The sequence below is a fragment of the Pseudorca crassidens genome, chromosome 10, assembly GCF_039906515.1.
Source record: "Pseudorca crassidens isolate mPseCra1 chromosome 10, mPseCra1.hap1, whole genome shotgun sequence".
Taxonomy (NCBI): Eukaryota; Metazoa; Chordata; class Mammalia; order Artiodactyla; family Delphinidae; genus Pseudorca; species Pseudorca crassidens.
The window spans coordinates 89960995-89981255 of NC_090305.1; the positions used below are offsets into that span (position 1 = coordinate 89960995).

The window sequence follows — 20261 nt, forward strand, 5'->3', positions numbered from 1 at the left end:
GGAGAAAATGATTCCCTCCAAATCCTCCCCGCCCACAATCAAGCCGGGGTGCCTCCGTGGCCCTCTCAGGATTTCCTGAGCCAGGAGGTATGCTTTGTTTTTATCTCAGAGATTTGGAGCAGAGCAATGGGCGGCAGCAGAGAGTCACCGGAAGACCACCATAGGTGTGGGGATGATTTGCACCATGACTTTGGCGGGGTGGGGGTGGGGAGGCAGTGGCAATTCTCGTCTTTCTGGAGGGAACTGAACAGGTTACTTGTCCAGGCAGCACCCCCAGAATCACACCTGGGTGGAGTCCTCGGTGTAAGGTGTGAAAAGGAATCTCATGGGATATCTCTAGCAGACACATCAAGCCAGGTCTTGGTGTTGCAGGGCGATCAGATGCTGCCTGACATGTCAAAACGGGCACAGCATAGGCGTGGATCGGCAGGGAGGGGTGAACTTGGGTGGTAGGTGCGTTTGGTTCTCTCAAGCACGGAAATGGTTTAACAGCCCAGATGGGTCTGCCTGTCTCTAAAATGCAGCCTTACTCTCGCCTCAGTGGCAAAAACCTCTTTGTACGTGGCTAGTGGAGACTCTGAGCCTTTTATCAGGGGCTGTTTATTGAGCACCTGGTATGTGTGCTGTGCTGTGTTTGGGTGGTAGAGGGTCTCACAGGTAAGTGAGAGCTGGACTTTGCCCTCGAGTCAAGGAGCTCAGAGTCTGGGCCATTAAGAGGTGATTCTTTTTTTTTTTTTTTTTTTTTGGCGGTACGTGGGCCTCTCACTGTTGTGGCCTCTCCCGTTGCGGAGCACAGGCTCCGGACGCGCAGGCTCAGCGGCCATGGCTCACGGGCCCAGCCGCTCCGCAGCATGTGGGATCTTCCCGGACCGGGGCACCAACCCGTGTCCCCTGCATCGGCAGGCGGACTGTCAACCACTTGCGCCACCAGGGAAGCCCAAGAGGCGATTCTTAACCTACTGTATGCTGTGACCCCCTTTACCCATCTGGTGAAACTTTAGGCTCCCTTCTCAGAATACTGTTTTTAAGTTAAGTGAATAAGTAACATAAGGACAATAAGGACATCAATGACACTGACAGTATCAAAATATTAAAAAAAAATCTGTGATCTAATACTAAATGTGGTTTTTTTATTAATGCATTACATAGCCACAGCTTGTAGTGGGTCTAATAAGTAGTTTCAAGTTAGGAATTTGTGTTAAGAATATTTTGATGTAGCTACAATAACTATGACGTGATGTGAAAACATTTGCCTTCTTCTATGAATGGCAGAGTCAGGGGTACTTGTTGCCTTTATAATTGAAAGATAAGCACAGTTTCAGCTAGATGTCAGTGAAGGGGGAGGTTTTTTTCATATATAAGTTCGGGGACTCTTGAATTTTCTCCTAAGGACCCAGGTTAAAAGCTGAGACGGAGGGGGTGGAAATATAGAAGTTCATCTGTGGCAGTCTCAAGTGATAGTGACCTGGGTGATGGAAGCAGGAAGAGGGGAGATTATCTACCTGAAGGAGTCTGGAAACTCTTTGTGGAAGAGCTAACATTTGGACTTAAGGATAGTGTTCCCTGGGAATGGAAGTGAGGAGGGATTGAGGGAGACACGTGGTAGGTCTGGGATCCTCTTCCAACAAAATCCCTTCTTTCTCAGTCTTGTAGCTTCACCCTCCTGTGTTGAGCTGGCACGGTAACACTCCTAGGTACAGTGTGAAGGCACACAGCCCAGATGCTGCCCCTCAGTAATCCCTTGCCCAGGGCAGACATAACCAATCAATCAGAGTCCTAAACATAGATGTGGTCCCACAGATCCTAAGAGGAGTTTCAAATAGCCTTCTACTTTTCATGTGTATTCTCAGGTCAAACATACTGGCCATTGCAGCCCTAAACACAAAAGTGTCCTAAATAATGTCGTGTAGAAGGACGACATAAGGTTATAAATTGAATACCCAGCTCCAGCTATGTGGAGTTCATGAGCCATCAGGTTGCTTGGTCTTGTGTTTCCTCCATTCATGATACTTTTGTACAAGCAAATGAATGCAGATTGCAGTCAGCAGGGCTACTGACTATGGTGTTTGGGTGTGTCTTTTTTCCTATATCCACTTGCCACCTCTGCTCTTGTTTACTTAATATTTTTAAACCAAAATTTACTTAAAAAAACATAAATTAGCATACACTGCAAGAAAACTTTAACTTGTAACTGTAAGTAGAAAATAGAAATTACTTGCCACAAATAGGAAGTAATTGTGAAAGTAAGTACTATGCTATTGAAAACAAATATTATTATTCAGTTCTAGTTAAATACTGTTGTCTTGAAGGCTCTGAGCTCAAGGCCTATTCCCTGTCAATTAGCAGAAGACATAACTATTACAGAAGTTTTAAGGACCCGTTTGTACCAATAGGAGGCTCTTTTTTAAGAAGCACTGTAAGAAAATCGAAGAGGAAATAGCTTTCTCTCTGCTTTTCAATTTAATATTATCTGAATCTTCATACAGAGGGACCCTGTTCCACCCTACCTTGTCCTATAAAGAAAATCAGAGCGAGGAGGCATCTGTTTCCGTGGAGTTAGAGAAGAATGTCATTTCACAAGATATAAGGAAATGGTTTATGCCAGCCACCTGATTCCCAGCTAAATGGGGATGAGCACTTTGCAGATTTCATCCCCTCAATTCAACTGCTGTTTCCAGAGCCTGATTTGAGTGGGTCTTGAAGAGGCAGCTGGCATGGTTGGGGGTGGAGGTGCTCATTACCAAGGTCGTCCTTGGCCTTCATCTAGTCCCCATGTGTATCCCTGGGATCAAGCTGCGCTCAGCGTCACAATCAGCCCCACAGGTATCATAAGTCAGCGGCCAGGTCTCCTAGGAGCGAGTCATTTGATGAGGAAACAGCATGACATAGTTGTTGTTTATGGGACATGTTCCCATGGCTTTCTTACCACAATCTCCTGGGCTCCCTTCCCGCTGCCTTCTTATGTTTAAGCAGGGGCTTCTGTTGGCTTACAGCAGGGTTTCTCCACACCCGCAATGATTGACATGTTAGGCAAGATTATTCTTTGGTGTTTCTGTGGCAGGGGCGGCGGGGACGGGGGATGGTGCAGGACTGTCCTGTGCACTGTAGGACCTTCAGCAGCAGCCTTGTTTCCCTATCCACTCTATGCCAGTAGCACCTCCCCACTCCCCATACTGTGTGACACCAAAAATGTCTCTAGACATTGCCGAGTGTTTCCCAGGGGGCGAAATCCACCCACCCAGCCCTGCTGAGGATCAGTAGCCTAAAGGCATTGTATTTCTTGGTGCATTTTGGGATGTAAACAGACCAAGCGGCTCAACACCACCTCGTGTCCTCCCCCCTTCAGATGCTTTCTGTCCTCCTCTGACACTGCCTGGTTACCGGATGGGCAGAGAGTGAGTGGGTAATGGCTGGTAAGGAGACATGGTGTGGTCTTCTTTACCCCTGTAACTCCAGCCTATGATGCAGCCCGTGGCTGACATTAACAGTCTGCTTGTAGGAGGAATGAGTCTGACAGGTTGCAAGAGCTATTTTTGGTACTCAGGTCATCTGCGGTTTTAAAGACCAACATTACATTGCCTACAGGAGACCCACATTAGCTTTAAAGACACATGTAGCTTAGAGTAAAGGGATGGAAAAAGATATTCTAAGCAAATGATAACCAAAGAAAGCAGGGGTGGCTATACTTATATCAGACGAGGTGGACTTCAAGAATGGTGACAAGAGACAAAGAGATCATCATATACTAATAAAGGTCAATTCGTCAAGAAAGTATAATATTTGTAAATATTTAAGCATCCACCGTAAGAGCATCTAAATATGTAAGCACATACTAATAGAACTAAAAGGGGAAATAAAGAGCAGCACAATAATGTTGGGGACTTTAAAAAAAAAATTATTTATTTATTTTTGGCTGTGTTGGGTCTTTGTTGCTGCTCGCGGGCTTACTTTAGTTGTAGCGACTGGGGCCTATTCTTCGTTTTGCGGTGCGCGGGCTTCTCATTGCGGTGGCTTCTCTTGTTGCAGAGCATGGGCTCTAGGCACGCGGGCTTCAGTAGTTGTGGCTCGCGGGCTCTAGAGCGCAGGCTTAGTAGTCGTGGCGCACGGGCTTAGTTGCTCCACGGCATGTTGTATCTTCCCGAACCCGTGTCCCCTGCCTTGGCAGGCGGATTCTTAACCACTGCGCCACCAGGGAAGCCCTAATAGTTGAGGACTTTAATACCCCACTCTCAACAATGGATAGATCATCCAAACAGAGGATCAGTGAGGAAATAGTGAAGTTGAACACTTTAGACCAAATAGAACTTGCAGACATATACAGAGCATTCCATCCAACAGCAGCAGAGAATACATTCTTTGACATTGATCTTAGAAATTGTATTTTGTATATGACACCAAAAGCGCAAGCAACAAAAGCAAAAATAAACAAATAGGATCACATCAAAATAAAATGCTTCTGCATGGCAAAAGGAATTATCAATAAAATGGAGAAAATATTTGTAAATCATATATCTGATAAGGGGTTTATATCCAAAATATATAAGGAACTTATCCAATTCAGCAAAGTAACAAATAATCCAGTTGAAAAATGGGCAAAGGACCTGAGTTAACATTTTTCCAAAGAAAACATACATATCGTCAACATTTCCCTACATGAAAGGGAAGTGCAAATCAAAATCACAGTGAAATGTCACCTCGTTTGAATGTTAGAATGGCTGTTTACAAAAAGACAAGAGGGCTGGTGAGGATGCAGAGAAAAGGGAGCCCTTGTGCACTGTTGGCGAGAACGTAAACTGGTGCGGCCAAATGAAACACAGAGGCTCCTATATGATCCAGTAATCTCACTTCTGGGTATATCTCCAAAGGAAAAGGAATCGCAATCTGGAAGAGATATCTGCTCCCCTGTAGTCACTGCAGCATTACTTACAACGGCCAAGACACGGAAACAACCTAAGTGTCCACTGATGGATGGATGGATAAAGTGTGGTATAAATATAATGGAATATTATTCATCTAGAAAAAAATCCTGCCGTTTGCAATAATGTTGATGAACCTTGAGGGCATTATGCTTAGTAAAGTGAGTCAAACTGAGAAAGACAAATACCGTATGATCTCACTTATGTGTGGAATCTAGAAAAACAACAACAACAAAAACTCACAGAACCAGTAGATCGGTGATTGCCAGGGGTGGAAGGGTGGGGGAAAAAGGTGAAGGTGACCAAAAGGTACACATTTCCTTTCTAAGATGAATGAGTTCTGGGGAGCTAATGTACAGGATGGTGACTATAGTTCACAATACTGTATTGTATATTTGAAAGTCGCTAAGAGTGGATCTTAAAAATTCTCATCACATGCACACGCACGCACAGGGTAACAGTGTGTGTGTGTGTGTGTGTGTGTGTAATCATACTGCACACCTTAAATCTACAATATTACGTGTCAATTATATCTTAGTAAAACTGGAAAAACAAATTAAACTTGTAGTATTATTTTGAAAAGCGGTGGTGTTTAAGGAAGGAGTTCCGGAAAGGAGTGCAGGGTCAGTTGATGGTACGAGTGGCTCTTCTAGTAAATGATGAACGAGATGATGGCGAGTCATGGGGTACCATCATCAGTTACTGTGGGCCAGGCAACGTGATAGGGTTTTACGTCTTTTCTTCCATTCGATCATTATGACAACCTTACTAAGCAGGTGTTAGTATCTGCATTTTCTAGATGACAATACTGAGGGTAGATAGGTTAATTCACTTATCCAAAGTCACGCAGGTCCTTTTTCCATCACCGAGAAGCTGTGTGACTTTCAGAAGGTCATGCCACTTTCTGTCCTCCTTTATCCTCATTTCTAAAGTTAGGGAATTAGACTAGTTATTTTGAGCTCGAAAGCTCTATTGCAAACTGCGTGGCTTAAAACAGCAAAAATATAGTCTTTCAGAGTTCTGGAGGCTAGAAGTCCCAAGTGAAGGTGTCAGCAGGCCTACCCTCCCTCCACAGGCTCTAGGGGAGAATCCTGCCTTGTTTCTTGTAGCTTCTTGTGGCTGCAAGTCACTCCTTGCCTTGTGACAGCATCACTCCAATCTCTGCCATCGTCTTCACATGGCCTTCTCCTCTTCTGTCCAATCTTCTCCTTTCTGTCTCTTACAGGGATGCTTATTGGATTTAGGGCTTACCTGGATAATTCATGATGATATCATCTCAAGACCCTTCATTATAACTTCGAGGAGTCTTTTGCCAATAAGGTCACATTAACAGACACGGACGTATCTTTGGGGGGCCTACAGTTCAGCGCACTACACTGGGCTCCTGTTTCCCCGATGGAAAAGGAAGAAACTCAGTAACACTAAAATTCCAGCCAGTCCTAAAATGCAGCAGCCCTCAGCCCTTCAGTAGGATGGTGGCAGTGAGAAAGCGGAGAGAGAAATAAATCCGAGAGACACTGAGATGAAAGAAAGAGTCTGTCTCAGTTGTGGCTTTTAGAGTCACCACTTGCCCTGACTGCACGGTAGGGCCAGTCCCAAGGCTGAGTCACCGGATGGCCCACCTGCCTTTTATGCCCTTGGGACAAGGTTTTCTGAGAAAATCTACCCTGGAATTGCTTTGACGCATGGCTCACCCCACGGCTTGAGAAATCTCCCAGGTTTTCCGCTGTGTTTCCCAGTGGTCTGCCCCCTCCAAAGTAAACCAAGTTATCACTCAGAAAAGGCCTGGTGATATCCTCAAATTTGCATACCCCGATGAGGCTGCAAAGCCATTTATCTCCTGAGAGCAGCCTGCCGTGGTCCCTTTTATTTTTTTTATGGGATTGTCCTTAAATGGCTGATTAGTTTGGGGTGATTTATAAATGCTTCAGGATTGGCAATTTCCTCCTTAATGATTGGACAGATTTGTGTCTGACTTTCAGCAGGCTTGGCTTTTTTTTTTTTTTTTCATTTGTTTTAGTGTATTCTCCCACTGCCCATCACCCTCTACCTACTGCTTCGAGTCTGAGTCCACTTCAGTCAAAGTCAACTTTATCTTTCTGCAAGTTTTCCCAGCATTTAAACATTGCCTGTCTCTGGTCATTTATTTTTTGGAAAGGCAGAAAACCGGATACAGATAGTTTCGTCTTATTCCCTTCTATTCAGGCCCAAGAGAGAATTGCACTGACCTTGGTTCCGTTAGTTATCTTTTCTGAGCCTTGGTTTACTTGCTGGAAAATGGGAAAATGATAGAATCTTGTTCTACCTCAGGGGCTGTTTGAGAATGGAATTACCTAATGTTAGGAAACTGCTTAGCACTATTCTCTGTTCACAGTTAGCCCTTGATAAATGTTAGCTGCTGTTTTTACTCTTCTAATGATATGGCAAAAGGCAAGCATGAAAAGTGAGGACATTTGCACGTTATCCTCTTAAACCCATTTAATCTTTTCACAGTTATTTATGCCTGGCCCCTTTCCAGTGAAGCTTATCTATGGGGAGTCCAGCTTTGCACCACTCTGTGATAATATACCCTCACGTGTTAAGTAACTCCTTTATATTTTGCTCTTTGCTATTTTTAATTTAATTTTTAGTGTAATACATGTACACCAGCTTTTTCTTATGCTGGTTACTTTTATATTTTTAAGAAATATGTTTGTATTGCTATTTCTTGACTTATGTATTTTAGACTACTTACGGGCTTCCTAAAATGAAGGATGATAGATTCACCTTCTTATATACCCTCCCCGAGAGACACAAACCCACATACATTTTCCCCTCTCCACATTCTTCCATTATTGTTATATCGTAAGCTTTGGTCAAATTAGTATTCTGTAATCATATTATTTTTATTATATAAATAGCATTCACTGCTGAGCCATGGAATATACTATATAGTTAATTTTTCCTTTCCTGTGAAGACTTTCGTTTTTCCTGGAGTTAATAATTGCTTTGATTATTTGAATTTGCTTAATTCTCTGTGTACTTGTCTCTCATTTTTTCCCTCAAATATTCTGATAAAGCTATAAGGCTCTTCTCATTATAGACTAGCACCTCAGATAAGACATAGTTTCCTTTCCTAAGAGGCATTCCTTCTGTACCAACCTGAGCTGGTTATCCTGTAGGCCAGCTGTACCATCATCTTCCAGGGATTTCCTTTTACCAACAGGGAGTTTTCTTTCCTCTTGTGATAGGTATTCTCTTTCCTGTATCTCTTGGAAATTATCCTTGGTTTACTCACTCATTTTTCTGGCACAAATCCCCTAGTAACTGGCCGAGAAAGGATACGTAGAATGCCAGAAAAAAAAAATTAAGTACATGTCTAAAAATGTAAAGACATTTTATTATTGCATTTGACTCATACTTTATTTGGGTATGTAATTCTGGGTTGGATACAATGATTTCTCAGGGTATTTGAGGCCTTGCTCTGTTGCCTTCTCGTTTTCAGGTTTAATGTTGAGAAGTCGAATGCTCATTCCTGATCTTCTGTAGGTGATATGCTGTATGTATTTGCCTCTCTGGAAGCGCTTAGCTCGTTTTTCATAGTGTTCTGAAATGTTCTAACGATTACAGTGGACTTTTAGCCAATGCTTGTGCTGTGCCTCCTCTGGGCCATTTAATCCTAGAAATCTATTTCCTGCTGCTCTGGCACATTTTCTTGTTTTACATCATTGATGGATTACTTTCTTTTCCCTGTTTACCACTTTCAGCCTTCCATTTTGGACTCTTTGGGTTGAGCCTTTAATTTTATCTCTTCTCTTCTGCTTTCCACGTACTTTGTCTTTTTGTTACACTTTCCAGGAGATTTTTTTCCCCAACTATTTCTACCATGTCTTGAACGGATTTTTTCCAGTATCATGTTTTAAATTTCTAGATCCTCTTTGTTACTTTCAGAATGTTTCCTTTATAGAAATCTGCTTTTGTTTCATGGATGTAATATCTTTTAGTCTCTCTCAGTATTGTGATTATGCTATTTGGAACTTTTATTCTATTCCCTGTACTATCTTTTTTTAAAAATTCTGGATTCTCCTCCCTGCCCAAACTCACCCCAGTCTAATTTTTGTTTTTTTTTGGCTTTGCCCTTTCATTTTAGAAGATCGATTTAAGCATCTGGTTGTCTTTTCCCAGTCATATTATAAGAATCAGGGGAAAAGTTTCTGGAAAGTTAAGTGTGTATGTTCAGGGTATGTGTGTCTATATGTTTTAAGTATGTGTACGTGTCTGAGATAGTTGTGTAGTGTTTGGTATTTGTGGTTTGTGTGTATATGATATGCATGTAAGTGTGTTTGCTCTATGGGTTTGGGGCATTATGTATATACGTCTTTGGGGTGTATGTGTGTGTGTATGTTTGGGGTATGTGCATATACGTCTTTGGGATATGTGTGTGGGGTGGAGTATGTGTTTGTGTCTGTGTGACGTACGTGTATCTGGAGTGGATGTGCGTGTGCATTTCTGTTTGGAGCGGGTCTGTTGGTGGGAGGAGATTGATGGCTTCACTGTAAGGTAAGCAGGTGCAGTCCTGCCATTTTATCACGAGACTCCTCAAATGTCGATATCTGGAGGTATTTTTCTCTCAGATCCGTCAGTTTTGCAAGCTCGGCTCTTTCATCTTCTGCCTCCTCCTGTCTGAGCTCTGCTCCCAGGATGATTGTCGAAGTCACAGTGGACAGAAGGGACGAGGCTCGCGCTATGGGTGTGCAGACTTCTACCGCATCCCCGTTTTCAGTGTGATGCCTCACTTGAATCTTCACTGTGCCTTGAATTTTCACATTTGGAAAACGTGTCTGGTCTGATATCTCCAGATATAAAAATCCCCCCAACTCTTGGGGTCAGGATGGGTCCTGACCTAGCCATGTGGCGTTAGGGGAGGTGCCCTGGTGGTTTAAATATTCCTTTCCTGGACGTTGAGCTAATTTTTGTTTTACCCTTATCGGTCGCCCCTCTCTTTAGAGATTCCCGGTGCCTCTGATTCCCGAGTCTTTCTGTGGCCGGTTCAGCATTTCAAGGTGGCATCCTTGTTTTTTGCTGTGCCCACCCCCAACCCATGCACACTGAGGGCCCAGCGTTCTGTGTTCAGAACAATTTTTCTGATGTCTTTCAACTCTTGGCGTCTTATCTCCTATTCTCTTCATCTTTGTGAGTTTATACCTTTTTGTACCTTTGTAGTATTTATTGAGATTTTTGGAAGGAAGCAGGAACAATTGCATGTGTTCAATCAGTGAAGGCCTTCTAGGAGTCTCAGTTCTTTTTGCCACCTTATCACAAGGTCCTTACATCTTTAAGCAGTGTGATGGAAAGTGGGAGTCACACACACACACACACACACATTTACATGTTATATATATATTTTTTCTGGGCTAGATTCTATGTATTACATGCTGTGCACATTTGTTTCTTTCAACATATATTTATTGAGCACCTACCATATGGCCAGGAAGTGTTTTAAATTGGAGTTGGTGGGGATGCCCAGGCTAACAGACAATCTGTGTTTGGGGGAACGGGTATTCTTGATGGCGGTAGGAAACAGGCTATAAAAAGTAAGCAAAGTCAGCGTTGTCAGGTGGTCTTCAGTACTGTGTGGAAAGTAAAAGAGGTGCGTGCTGGAAAGTTACGAGGGAACTAGTTTAGATCGGGTGATCAGGGCAGGCCTCCCTGGAATCAGGACATTTAAACTGACCTGTGAGTGACCAGAGGGAGACAGCTTTGCCAAGGCCAAGGGAAAGGGCAGCAGGGACATCGGGAACAGCTGGAGCAAATGCTGCAGGTGGAAACGGATGTCACCAAGAAGCGTAAAGAAGGACCCACAGAACCCACGGGAAACTTCCAGGAGCTCAGGGAGAGGTGCTCATGGCTTGACCAGCTGGTGGGGAGAGGGCCGAAGGGGCTTTGCTTTGGCAGCCGAGAAGGCAGGGTGTGCCGGTGAGCTGGATGTGGGAAGAGAATCCCCGAGGATCATGTCGGGATTTGGGCCCTCTCCGGGGGGCGTCTAGGGAGCAAGTTTATAGAAAAGAGCAACTGAGAGCGTGGTTCCAGAAGGTTAATTTAAAAGGAAAATGCTTTTTCTTGCAGCCAGGAAAACACAGCCGTCATCAAGGATGAGTTTTTGCTGAGTGAACACAGTCACGTGAGCGCCGTGGAGAGCAGGACGTCGGGTCTCCTCGTCACTGCGAGGTGTGGTGTGATTTGGAGTCTTCTGTGCACAAGGAGGGATGTGAGGTAAGTGTCTGGAACAGGGACCAGGTAAAAGTTTGGGAACCACTGGCATATGAATGATATCTAAAGCCAAGGAAATAGATGAAATGAAGTAGAAGGAGCGTATGGTAGAGCCCAGAAGGTTTTCTGCTGCCAGACTGTGGGTGGTGCAGGCAGTCGGATTGGGAGCCCGGGGGCGGGATGACATTAAGGCAGCGAACAGCAGCCGTCAGGTAGGACAGACAGAGAGAGGATCACGGTGGGCTGGACGTCAAGAGAGGGTGTAAAGGGGCGCGTGATTGGATGTGCTGCAAGGCGCTGGGAAATTGGAGGAAGATGAGGTCAGAAATGTGCTCTCTGCCCTGGTTAGCACGAGAGTCCCCTGTGACACTGGGGCCTTAGTTACCCTTGTGGGGATGGGCGTCCAGCTGGAATCAGTGACAAAGGAAACAGGCTTTGAGGAAGTAGAAACAGCAGGAGGATATAGAATTAGATGGATCACTGATGGGAAAGGAAACGGAGAGATGCTGTGATGTTTGCAGGGGGTCCTGGGATTAAAAAGGAGTATTTTTTTTTTTTTTTTTAATTTAAGATGGGAGATGCTCTTTTTTTTTTTTTTTTATGATCCAGTGGCAGGGAAATAATGATGACACGGGAAAGAGTGGATCTAAGCTCTCAGGAAGGGGAACATCCAGAGGACAGTTAATTTTAAGGAATAATGACATTTTCCTGATGAGAACAGAAATTTTAAGCAGAGAGGGGCATCTGCCTGCAGGTCAGACTGTGGACGTCACAGTGGAGTTCTTGTCTCACTGCTTCCCCTTTGTTCCTGAAGTATCGACCTAGGGCATTGGCTGGGGGAGGGCAGAGGAGGGAAGCAAGGGGGTTTGAGGAAACGGAAGACGTGAAACAGTCGTTGAGAAACTGGGGAAGTAAACTTACCAGAGAGGTACGGTTGGCCTGGAAATTCTCCGTGGCCCCTGGGATTTGTGGGTGTGAATTTCACATGAGGTCAGCCAGCCCCGTGGTAACCTTGTTTCCTGCAGCCACATTCAAATGTTAGGTGTCAGCCTGGAATAGGGGGTGGAGAGCCACCAGTGCCATCCCTTAGTCCTCCAGCAACGCTCCAAGGCGTGGGGTGAGCTGTCCAGAGACCAGAGCTTGTCGGTGGTGGGGCCGGAGTCCCCGTGCCTCTCGAAGCAGTGTCACTCTGTCCTGCAGAACCACTGCCAGGACATGGAGACAGACAGTAAGGTGAGAGGGCGGACGGGGACTTCTGGAAGTTGGGAGCTTTTTGATCTGAGAAAGGGGCCTCTTGATTGGAGCATCGCCGGAGATCCTGGTGCGAGGCGTCGTCCGCTGCGCTTTGAGCCGCGCTGTCCTGGAAACTTATTCAGTGACGTAGCACCTGTAGAGCCCTGGGCACGGGAGAGCCCGGCGAACCCGCTTTGCCAGCTACTGAGGCCTCCATCAATGTTAGTGGTGAGGATGATAATGATGTTTTTTCATAATCGTTCCTAAGGCGCCACTAGTAATTACTGTGCTAGGCCCATTGCCGACAACCTTCCTTCTCCCCAAAAGGAACAGGGATTGGAAGAACAGACGTGTGTCTGTGGCAGCCACTCAAGGAGAGAGCAGATGCCTGGGTGACCCTGGGCAGCCAGATCGCACGCTTCAGTGCCTGCAGGAAAAACGAGAATATCAGGGTTTGCACAAAGGAAAGGAGCCGCCTCTGTGTGCCATTGCTCCCTGAGCATCCCGGGACCGGGTGCCGGGTGCCTTACCAACCAGCCCGAGTGGGTACCACAAGTCTCTCCCTGAGACGTGCTGGAGTTGCTCTTAGCACAATATTTATCTCACCACGTAAACCAATCTAGCTGGTTAGAAAAACAAGTTTTATTGCATTCTTAGGCAGTGCACTTAGGTGACAGTGCACTTAGTGTTTCTGACAGTAGAGATAACTTACCGGCATAAAGGCTGGGTAAATTGGATTAAGGAATCACTGTGTGCTGAGAAAGTGGACAGAATAAATTTAGAAATGGAACAGAACAAGAAACAAACAAAAAAATCAGGGAGGAAGAGTGGACTGGTGGCTGAGCCCAGCTGCAGAGCTGGAATCTCTGAGTTCAAATCCCAGGTCCTGTACTAGCTGTGTGACCAGGGGCAAGCTACTTGACTTCTCTGTGTCTTAGTTTACACACTCAGTGGGGAATTCAATGAGCAAATAGATGTATTTAAAAAGGCCTTCAAACAGTGCCTGTAAATAGTAACAGCTTGGTAATATCAGTTATAATATAACAGAACTTTGGAAAAGTTGGGATGTGGGCGCTAGGCGGCTGGGACTGGGGTGAGGGGTGTAAGGTGCTCACTTGTAGTGTAACATTTAAGGGGTGCCAGAAAGGTTAGCAGTCGAGATATAAAGAGGACTTTAATGTGATATTTTTAGAACATCAAAATGCATGATAAGAAAATATCAAAATTGTAAAATAAACATAAGATGTGACCCTGTAATTGCCTCACCCTGCCTCACTTGCCTTACTCGAATCCCAGCCCTGGATTTCCAGTAAAACTTTATTTACAAAAACAGGTGGCCAACACAAGGGCCAGAGGTTGATACTTTGATTTCTTTTGAAAGGATTGCATTAAAATATTATTTATCCTTATCATTGAGGGTTTTGGCACCCCCTTAAATTTTACACCCAAGGTTAGTTCCTCACCCTAGTCCCAGCTCTGGACGTTTTCCTTCTCTGAGAGTATCAGAGCAATTCTAAATCATACACTGACCTCAGAGCTCTTAGGGGCCAACAGGAATTTCCCCCGAGCTGGAGGACACAGACAGTTAATTGATTCCGTGCATGTGGGAGTTTGGGATGGAGTGAGGCTGTCGGAACTGCTCTGAGGTCACCTTAAGACTAAACTTCCAACCCAGAAAGGAAAAAAGAAAATCTGATTTCACATAGTCTCCTTCTGCCCACAGAGTGTATTTTTGAAAATAAATTAGATGCAGCGGGGAGGGAAGGGCCAAAGCACAGAGAAGGCTGGATGACAAATTCCAGGACCAAGAGTTGCTGCCTTTTGCTTTGTTGTTTTAACCTTCTTGGGGCTCTTCAAGAAGGAGGCATTTGTCATCCCGATGATCAACTTTAGTGCCCTCCGCGTTTATAGCTTTGAATTGAATAGAAAGGACATAAACATATACTTTTCATCCATTTTCACTGTTACCTGCTCAGCTCAGACAGCAGCTAGGATTATCATAGCCCTTCGGAGGGAGATATTATGAGGCTGCGGTTTACCCCTGCCCTAGCAGAGCCATAAAGACGATGCCTCTGTGTGCAGAAACACGCCGTCGTTAACGCGGCCCGGTCATTTTCAAAGCCCCCCACCCACGTTATTTGTTAGGATTAATCCCCTCTTTTCAAAGCTTAAAGTCAACCAGCGTTTAGCTCTCCCCTGACAGTTGCTCCGATGTTGCAGTGGGTGAATATAAAACGCAGGCTGTGAACTGACCTTTCTCGAGGGAAAATAAGCCAGAGCTTGGAGTTTTTGCTGCTTTGGCCCACAGCTAGGGCAGCTAGGGCAGTGGCCCTTCTGCATCATTTGGACCAAGAAGGCTGCCAACACAGCCACTCATTCCCGAGAGCCAGGGAGGAAATGAGCTTTCTTGCTGCCTTAGCTGCAAGCAGCCAGTGAGATGTGAGCCAGGCCAGCTAAGTGGCCCCGGCCTCGGGCCCTGTGGGTGGAAGATGACGGGGTGCGGTGTCAACCCGGGGTAACGTAATGCTGATGGGAGGCGTTGGCGTGACTGCCACATCCGAAAGCGGTAGCGTGGGGGTTGTGATTACAGATTTTGTAGCTTTTTTTTTTTTTTAAACTTCCTTTACTAGTAGTCAAAGAAATGGAAGTTAAGGTAACTGGATAATTCGTAATTTTTTTCAAGATTTTTTGATGTGAACCATTTTTAAAGTCTATATTGAATTTGTTACATTATTGCTTCCCTTTGCTGTTTTGGCTTTTTGGCCCTGAGGCATGTGGGATCCTCCCCAACCAGGGGTCGGACCCGCGCCCCCTGCACTGGAAGGCGAAGTCTTAACCACTGGACCTCCAGGGAAATCCCGATAATGAATATTTTAAAATAATATTATTTGCTGCTGAGGGTATGAAGAGTGAGTTTCTTACAGTCTGCTGGTCAGATTTCGTAACTTTGCAGAGAACTCAGCAATGAAAAGAGTCCTTCAACTATGCAGTCTGATGTGAAGGAAAGTGTATTAGAAGTCACTTAACAGGAAGACAAGATAAATCAAAATGCATGCACACACACACAGACACACAGATACCAAATGACCATCCTGTCCTAATGTGGAAATTCTGACACAGCAAAACAAGGATTAATCTTTTTTCCTTTCAATACCATGCTTTGGCTTGGGTGCAGGTAGGGAAGTTGTTTCTTTGTGTTAATGTGAGTTTTGTGACATCCCGGATGGTATAAAAATTATTTAGTAGTTCTTAAAAAAATTCAGTTTATTAAAGTCATACTCTAATTTTCCTTAAACTTTTTTTTTATAAATTTATTTATGTATTTATTTATTTTTGGCTGTATTGGGTCTTCGTTGCTGCGCACGGGCTTTCTCTAGTTGCGGAGAGCAGGGGCTGCTTTTTGTTGAGGTGCGCGGGCTTCTCATTGCAGTGGCTTATCTTGTTGCAGAGCACGGGATCTAAGCACGTGGACTTCAGTAGTTGTGGCACGCGGGCTCAGTAGTTGTGACACGCGGGCTCAGTCGTTGTGATGCATGGGTTTAGCTGCTCCGCGGCATGCGGGATCTTCCCGGACCAGGGCTCGCACCTTTGGCCCCTGCATTGGCAGGTGGGTTCCTAACCACTGTGCCACCAGGGAAGTCCCTAGTGTTTCTGCAAACTTTTAATTCCAATTTCTCAATCTCATGATCTTGTTTATAAATCTCACATTTTAGCCATCTCATTAAAGATTTTGTTTGTTATTTGAGATAATTTACTATTAAAAACATAGGTGATTAAACCTTTTTAAACATTTTAAACTGAATCTATTAGCTGATATGTTTAATTTCCTTTTTTTTTTTTTTTTTTTGCGGTACGCGGGCCTCTCACTGTTGTGGCCTCTCCCGTTGTGGAGTACAGGCTCCAGATGCGCAGGCTCAGCGGCCATGGCTCATGGGCCCAGCCTCTCCGCGGCATGTGGGATCTTCCCGGACCGGGGCACGAACCCGTGTCCCCTGCATCGGCAGGCGGACTCTCAACCACTGCGCCACCAGGGAAGCCCCTAATTTCCTTTTTAAGAACTTCAGTTTATTCAGTCACATGGAGAGAGGGTCTTTACAGAGACGGTCTAGGTAAATTGAGGTCACTGGGGTGGGCCCTAATCCTACGTGACCAGTGTCCTTATAAATGGGGAAATTTGGACATAGAGACAGAGACACACAGAGGGAAGATGGTCACATGACACTGGAGTCAGGATTGGGGCGAGGCATATACAACTCAAGGAACACCCGAGGCTACTAGACACTGGGAGAGAAACATGGAACAGATTCTCCTCCGGAGTCTTCACAGGGAGCGTGGCCTGCCATCACCGCGATTTCAAACTTCTAGCCTCCAAAAACTATAAGACAATAAATTACCGTTGTTTTAAGCCACTCAGTTCGGGGTACAGTATTATAACAGCCCTAGGAATCGAACCCACGTACTAAGGATGTCCGTTTCTTTCTGCCGGTTGGAAGGATGTACCTCAGCTTTAGAGTCAGTTGACCCCGTCTTATTTTAAAAAACCACTCTTGCTTTTCCCTGGCCTCAGTTCTTCTTGTTGCCATCTCCTCAAACGTCACCTCCTCAGAGAGACCTTCCCTGACCCCCGCCTGTAGCAGTGTCCACCCTCGTTCTGCACGACCCACCTGTGTTACAGGCTTCTTCAGTCTGGAGTCGTCCTGTTCAGGTATTGGTTTGTTGTTTATTTGCTCTCTCCTCTCCCATCCTTCTAGGACATGAGCTCCAGAAGGCTAAGGACCTTCTCTGCTGTCTACAGCAGGGCCTAGGACACGATGGGCACCTGATCAATATTTATCCAATGGCTGAGTGTAAAGCAAGTTTGAGATAAAATAGAGCTCGCATCTCTAGTTCTTCACTCACTACTGCAAGTTCTTCCTCCTCCTTTCTGCCTTCCCTGGAAGATCTCAGTGGCAAATCTAACTCCCTCCTCCTTCCTCCCCTCCCTTTTTCCCTTTCCTCCCCCTCCCTACCTTTGTTCCACCGCCCCCTTCCCGCCCCCCTTTATTCCTTCCTTCATCACAGTATCACCAAGCATCTCCCACGTCAGAGGCACTGTGCTAGGTCTCCGGGTGTCCTCATGGAACCTAGAGTCAATCAGAGGTGACAGACATTCAAGTGACTGTTAGCATTTTCATACATTTTAGGAAGTAATTTAATACATTGAGGAAGTATTCCAAGGTGCTCTGAATGTTGACGATGGGGGACCTTTCTTAGTCTGCAAGGTGCCTGTGGATGGCAAAGCTTCTCTGAGGAGATGCTATCTTACCTGGAACCTGAAAGGAGAGGAGGAGTGACCGGGGAGAGAGGCGAGGAAGAGATTCTAGAAAATGAAACTAGAGTGGGAAAGAATTCTCTGGAAGAAATGGAAGAAGACAAATGTGGCTAGAGCACCAGTAGGGCTGGAGTAGTCAGCCTCAGGATCAGGGGAATTTTCATAGGAGGAGTGAGAAGTGGAGAATTTAGGCATAGGGGGGACATGATCAAATTTATATTTAAAAGAGATCATTTTTGACTGCCTCGAGGAGGAAGCATGGGTGGGGTGGGCAAGACTGAATTTGGAAGACCAGTTAAAAGACTATAGTGGTGGCCCTGCTGAAAAGTGCTGGTGGCTTAGGGATGGGGATGCCTGGGTGCCTGGGTGCTCCCCCTGTGCTAACAGACAGCCATTTGTGTGGATGGTGTTCCTCTGGTCGTCTAGCGATGGGATCTGCTAACACATCCCACATAGCTGGGCGGTGGGGCGTTGGCACAGACTTCCTGGAAGTGGTATCTCTCAAAATGAAAAAGGATATTGCAGTTCCCCTTGTGGGATTGCTAAATGATGAAACAGTGGAACAGAGGTGCAGAGATGATTCTGCTAGCACGTTTACCGCAGAGCTGGTTAGGAGAGTCAGACATTGGCAACAGTGCAAAAGTCCCATCTCGTGGCGTGATTGAAGACATGTGTGTACCTGTGTGATGGTCCACCACGTGCCCGTGAAAGCGATGATGGAGATTTTTATTCATTTACACAGGAAAATGTCCACGGTGTCTTTTTTTTATGGAGAGAAAGTTACAGAAATTATTCTGTTGGTGTAAATAAGCAGACCGTTGTGCTCCAGCATGCAGGCAGATATAGAAATGCTTCTCCGAGTATTGTCTTGTGTAAGAGACTCTATAGGCTTGCTCTCATTCTGGCAGGAGAAAAAGAAAAGACTGGGGGAGGGTTGAAGTGGTTGCTTGTGGAGACACAAGGACAGAGGCAGAGTGACCTCATGGGATCACTGTCAGTCATGCCGTTGCTTTTATGACTACCCTCGCACTCTAAAGGAAATCCTGAAAACGTAGTCTTGTTTAGTTAAAGTGATGCTCTTGATTTCACGACTGGTCAGAGGGTCCTGCAGGGAGCGGTTAAGAGCCTTGGCCTTGGAGTAAACCCTGAGGGTGCCTGGCAGCCCTGCTGCTTGCCGTGTGTGTGACTTTGAACAGGTCACTTAGACTTGCAGAAGGCTGCCGTCCTCACCTGTGCAAAGGCACACACTTCAGGGGGTTTTCTAAGAGCCAGATGAGGTTTAAGAGCTTAGCTCAGTACCTGGCACATGGTAGGTGCTCAGTAAATATTAAGAACTTTTAGCACCTACCTGCTCCCAGACACCTGACAAGTTCTTCATGATTTTACTTGACTTTTACAGCCCTTGGGGGCACAGTAAAAGGAGGATCATGTAGTGATAAAAGCATGGAGTGTAAACAAGAAGCTGGGGTTTTTTTACTCTTGGTTTTCCATGAACCTGGTAGGTGACCTTCAGTACCACTCACCCCCCGGGCTAAGTCTCTTTTTTTTTTTTTTTTGCGGTACGCGGGCCTCTCACTGTTGTGGCCTCTCTCATTGCGGAGCACAGGCTCCGGACGTGCAGGCTCAGCGGCAATGGCTCACGGGGCCCAGCCGCTCCGCGGCATGTGGCATCTTCCCGGACCGGGGCACGAACCCATGTCCCGTGCATCGGCAGGCGGACTCTCAACCACTGCGCCACCAGGGAAGCCCTGGGCTAAGTCTCTTTAACTTTAAAGTGAGAAGGTTAGACTGAGAAAGCTTCCAACTCTATAATTCTATGACTGCATGGCCTGAAGACCTGATAAAACCTATTCGACTATCTTGTTGAGGCTTCCAGGTAGAGGCCGGTTATCTGTGTGCCCTAGGCTAGAAGGCGTCTTTAATGGACTCGTAGCAAAGAATTCAGTTTCTGTTTCCTGATCCTGTTGCACCAGCTGATAGGCCTGCAGAAGGCTGTTATCAACGATTTATGGTCACCTCCATGCCTTGCTCTTATCAGCAAAGCTAATCATATTTTAAGCTTTTTGAGTTTTTCTGCTTGGAATAATTGCTTGCTCTTACTGCCTAACGAATCTTCAAATGATAGTTTGATTCCTTGGTGTGGGAGAACTGGAGGATGTTTCCTACAGACAGCAGCTCTTTCTGCCCCAGGTAGGGACCTATGAGGCGAAAAGGGCAGTGACTAACTTTTCCTTCCTCTGCACGGGTGCCATGGGCCTCGGTCCGGCTGGCTTTATATTGGCTGACTTCATGCTTTCTCTTCCGTGTGTCTCTCTATCCGTACTGCAGAGCTCATTACCAGCATTTTCCAATTACTTTCCTTAGTAAGTAGTTCTCAGAGATGTGATGGGGTGTTGTGAAAAGAAGTTCAAGATGAAAAAAAAGTTGGTAATGAAATAAAATTGGAATCTTTGTTCATTATATTTCTTTTTTAAAAAAATTTATTTCATTGAGGTGTAGTTGATTTACAGTGTTGTGTTAATTTCTCCTGTACAGCAAAGTGATTCAGCTAT

General features: G+C 45.4%; 1 long non-coding RNA gene across 1 annotated transcript in view; it reads left to right on the plus strand.

The window, feature by feature from the left end:
• The first annotated feature begins 11025 nt into the window (after positions 1-11025).
• LOC137232663 (uncharacterized) overlaps positions 11026-20261 on the plus strand; it is a 55618-nt gene continuing 46382 nt past the window's right edge. Inside the window, exon 1 of the long non-coding RNA XR_010947123.1 lies at positions 11026-11168. This is a non-coding gene — a long non-coding RNA (uncharacterized lncRNA). The remainder of the gene's footprint in view (positions 11169-20261) is intronic.